Raw genomic sequence first — 4,803 nt, 5'->3', positions numbered from 1 at the left:
ACTAACGCACAGCCTCCTGATGACGTTGAATAGCCTCAAACCCAGCAAGTCCACAAGTCCGCTCCTCTTTGCTCAGGGGGTCAAGTCTCATGCCCTTTTGGTGAGCCCGGCTTTCCCAAGGCTTCTGCCTTGAGTGCTGGTTGGTAGGGGTTGGGGAGCCCCTTGCTCGGGCAGCTCCAGCTGAGTACTGACGAGTGATGCTCGGTACCTCACCTTAATGACAACTAATGTGGTTCTTATTACTTCAGGGCTTTGCTAAGATCACAGCACACAAGGGGCAAGGAGGGGGCTTGGGGGGTGCCTGCCACGTGCTGGGCAAACGTACACACCTTCGCTTCACTGCATTCGCACCACATCTGTGATTTCACCCAATCCCACAGCAACCTCGTGGGGGAGATGTTAGTACCCCATTTCATAGACGAGAAAACTGAGGCTCAGAGGGACTAAGGAAACTGCTCAAGGTCTCTGGGCTAGACGGTGGCAGAGCCACGGAGCACCCGGGTGGCTCAGTGGGTTAAGCGTCCGACTTCAGCTCAGGTCATGATCTCACAGTTCGCGAGTTTGAGCCCCGCATCGGACTCTCTGCTGTCAGCCCAGAGGCTGCTTCGAATCCTCTGGCTCTCTCTCTCTCTCTCTCTCTCTCTCTCTCTCTCAAAAATAAACTTTGATGAAAGAAAAAAGAAAGTGGCAGAGCCAGGACTCGAACCCAGATCTGTGTGTCTCCAAACTGATGTTTCCCCCACATCACGCTCCCTCTGGAGAACAGAACCCGGCCTACAAAATGCCACGAAGGACACTCAACCGCTTCCTTGAGGGTAAGGAAGTGCACGGCCAAGGCGAGCCCCAATCCCTCCTCATGAGGGGTCTGGGAACCATTAGCCAGGATAGCCAGAAACCAGTGCGGTCCCAGTCAGGTCCTGGGTGGGTAGCGATGAAGTTGGTGCCACTCGGTCTTCTCTGGAGTGTTCTTGGCTCTTCCCTTCCTTGTAAAGAAACGTCCTCTGCAGCTACCGCAGCCGGGCAGTAAAGGCACGCCTCCCAGCTCTCCAGTACTGCCTGGAAGGCCAGCCTTCCCCCGATGCCCTTTCCTCCTGGGGAAGCGCTTCTCTCTCTCCCAGACAAGCACGCCCTCAGTGGCTGCTGCTGGACATGAACGCTGCCCCTTTCCTTCCATGTTGGGACTTCCTGTTTAATACCTCTGCGCCTACTTACTCCCTAGCAAATTTCTATCATGCCCTACCATTCCCACTAAGCCCTCCCCAGCCAGGACGTGACCACCCTCCTCTCTGGCACTGGTCCCACCTCGATGCTGCCAATAATGGGTAATGCTTACCCATTAGCACCTCCCAGGACACCCAAGCTCCAGCTCTGTGGCTGCTGCATTAATCAGGTCTCCTGATTGCAAGTGACAGAAACACAGGCTGAATGCATTGAAAGCCAAATGGAATGGAATGGGATGGGATGGGATGGGATGGGATGGAATGGAATGGAATGGAATGGAATGGAATGGAATAGAATAGAATAGAATAGAATAGAATAGAATAGAATAGATTAGAATAGAATAGACTAGACTAAGCTAGAATAGAATAGAATAGAATATATTAGATTAGATTAGATTAGATTAGACTAGACTAAGCTAGAATAGAATAGAATAGAATAGAGTAGAATAGAGTAGAATGGAATAGAATAGAAATTGGCCACTACAACTGGTAGCTGTGGGGATGGGGATAAGACTGAATCTAGAGTTGAAAAATGCTAATAATTGATTTTCTCCCTCCTCTGTCCCCCAACTGTCAGTATGTGCCTCATTCTTGCCTCTCGCAAATGGGCTCCTCTACAAGATAAAGAAAGGGCCTCGGATTCCCAAGTCTCCAGCTTCCCAGTGGACCAAGTCCAGTGGGAAGGAAGGCATCTTCTTGCTCTGGTTCCCTTAACAGGGAAGAGCTTTAGTGGACGCCAGGGCCGGAGGGGGGCGGTGGTGTCACTCCGGACCCAATCGCTGGGGCCAGAAGGATGGTGGGATGATTGGCCCAGCCTAGGTCTACTTGTGCTCAGGTCTGAGGCTTGGGGCAGGGAGACTTGTTACCAGAGGAATGGAAATGGGGAGCACACTCAATGGAAAGAATAGTTTCCATATACCAGGGAGCAGTGGTCAGGAGTTTGCCCAGGATGGTTCGAACAAGAAGGGTTTCCCAGTCCTTGGGGCCATCCCAGGGGCCATCCCAGGAGCTGGGTCCTAATGGGGCGACAGAGCAGTGGTCTTCACAGCAAGCCGGGAGGCGGAGGCCCCCCTCCAGGGAGCTTCCCAGCTTCCCCTGCAGGGAGATGCCAAGAGGCAGAATCCAGAGCGTGAAAACGACGCAGAGGAATCGGGAACGCGGGCGGCTGCTGGGTGGCTCTGCCTGAGAGGCTGGGCGGCGGGCAGGGGTACCCGGCTGCTCACCAGGACAACCCCTTGCCCGCCCCCACCTGCTCCGGGCGGTGTGGGAAGAGAGCCCCGGCTGGTCAGGACGGGGAGGGTGGCATCCTGCCTGCACCATTAACTGACTGTGTGACCTGGGCCTCAGTTTCCCCGCCAGTGAAATGAGAAGGCCGGATGGAAGTGGCCTCCGCCTCCCCTGGAGTCGGCCCCGGCTCCTCCCGTCTCCCCAGGAGCGAGCGTGGCCCCCCGAAGGCCCTCCGAACCCAGGAATGTGCCCCGGGCCTCAGCCTCCTCTCAGCTCCTGCCCGAGGAAGCTGGGGGAGCAGTTGGCAGGGCAGCCAAAGGTCCCCTCACCTCCCCCTCTTCTCCCCGAACCATTGCTGCTTCCCCCTTTCTTTCCTCTTTTGGCTGCAAAGCACATACAGATGTGCGGCTGTCGGCCACAATCAGGGGGCTCAGGTGAGGAATGGGGCCTGGCAGCCTTCGGCTTGTACTCGTTTGCCTGAGTGCAATTTCCCCATAATTACACTTCCTAACTTTTCAGCATCTGTGAAAGATCATCTTCTGACACAGCGGAGTCAGGCTCGCGCCGGCCAGGAGGCGAGGCCCTTCGTTCGGAATCATTTTCAACAGGCAGAGAAAACACATTTGCTCTCGCCTTTCCGGCACGAACGACGTCCCCAGGAGACAAGCCCAGGGCCTCCCGGTGGCTCCGACCAGCCCGCGTCCCGGCGCCTGCCAACCCGTCACCCGCTCCCGCGCCGACTCTCCACCGCCTGCCTCAGTTCTCAGTGGCTCCTCGTCGGCCACCGCGGGGTCGCCCGCTCACAGGCTCACCCTCCCGCAGCCCCACTGGACGGCTCCGTCAGTCATTCACGGTGACATCTGGAGGGTCACCTACGCTGTCACCCCCTGCTGACTCGCCACCACTATAGTTCGACCTCCTCAGGCCTTCACCCACCCGTGTTCTCTGCCGTCACCTCGTCGCCCACAGCCACGCACAACCACACGGTCACCTACAGCAGCACGCCTGCACAGACGCCCCTTTCACTGCCCTTTGCCGGCGTCCCGGAGCGGCACGGAGTCCGGCCCGAACCCCCCAACAGGCACCCCACGCGGCACCCAAGCCCGCCACCGCACGGCCTGCAAACCCATTTCCTCTCCCACTCGGGCCAGCGGGGGTCCCGTTCCGGGCAACACCAAACTGGAGATCCCACGCCGCCTCTCCCGGGACCTCAGATGAAGGTTTGCGTTGACAGGGAGGGGACCGGAAGGAGAGGCAGACAGAACTGAGGGCCGCGGACGCTCTGGGGAGGAAGGAACCGCAAGGGGCCTTATAAACGCGCTGGGGATGCGGCCAGGCCTCCAGCAACGAGCGACAGCTCAAGGGACAGTCACGGATGCAACGTGTGCCAAGGACTGTGTGGGGAAGGGGCCCCGGGTGCTCGGATCTCCCCACCTGGGGCCTGCTGGCCCAGGGCTGGGGACCCAATCCCACAGCCTCAGGGTAAACAGACTGTGAGCCAGGGAAGGCACTCCCACTTCTGATGGAAACCAAATACCCCGGGGGTGAATCATGCCCAGATCCTCAGACAGGGCCACTCTGTTCTCACAGTTCTGTAGGAAGGATTGCTGCTCCCAAGACCAAGAATCTAGAAGGAGCCTGGGGGTGGGGTGTGGTTTCAAGCAAGCTTTTCCTTTTGTGCGTGAGACAGACACGAGGCACATGCCTCCTAGCCCCAGCTCACGGCAGACATCACTAATCAATCATGACACAGAGAGGTTAAGTAATTTGGCAAAGCTCACCCCTCTGATAAGTGAGAAGAGCCAACTTTTGAGCCTGGGCAGTGTGAATTCAGTCCTTGATCTTAACCATTGTGCTTTACTGTCCCGTACCAGCTCTGGCCGCTGGCCTCGGAGGCAGCCTGTGCCTCCTGTATAGCTCCCCAGGAGAACAAGAGATGAAAACAAACCCTTCAGAGAGGGGGGTAACTGAAAGCAGGGCCAAATGTGGGGGTCGGTGCAGACATGAATTCAAAGTCAGGCTCTGCTAGGGCGCCTGGGTGGCTCAGTCAGTGGAGCGTCCAACTCTTGATCTCGACTCAGGTCGTGATCCCAGGGTCGGGGGATCAAGCCCCGCCTCGGGCTCTGCCCTGAACACGGAGCCTGCTTGAGATTCTGTCTCTCTCTCCCTCCGCCCCTCTTCCCTGCTCATGCACACACACACACACACACATACACACTCTCTCTCTCTCAAAATAAAAATATCTATGTTTATAAAAATTATAAATAAAAATACAAAACAAAGTCAGGCTCCGCTGCCTCCTGCCTGTGGGATTCGGGACGGGTGACATACCCTCTGGGTAACATTTCCTCCACTG

Source organism: Neofelis nebulosa, chromosome 10, assembly GCF_028018385.1.
Source record: "Neofelis nebulosa isolate mNeoNeb1 chromosome 10, mNeoNeb1.pri, whole genome shotgun sequence".
NCBI lineage: Eukaryota > Metazoa > Chordata > Mammalia > Carnivora > Felidae > Neofelis > Neofelis nebulosa.
This window is presented reverse-complemented; position numbering follows the sequence as displayed.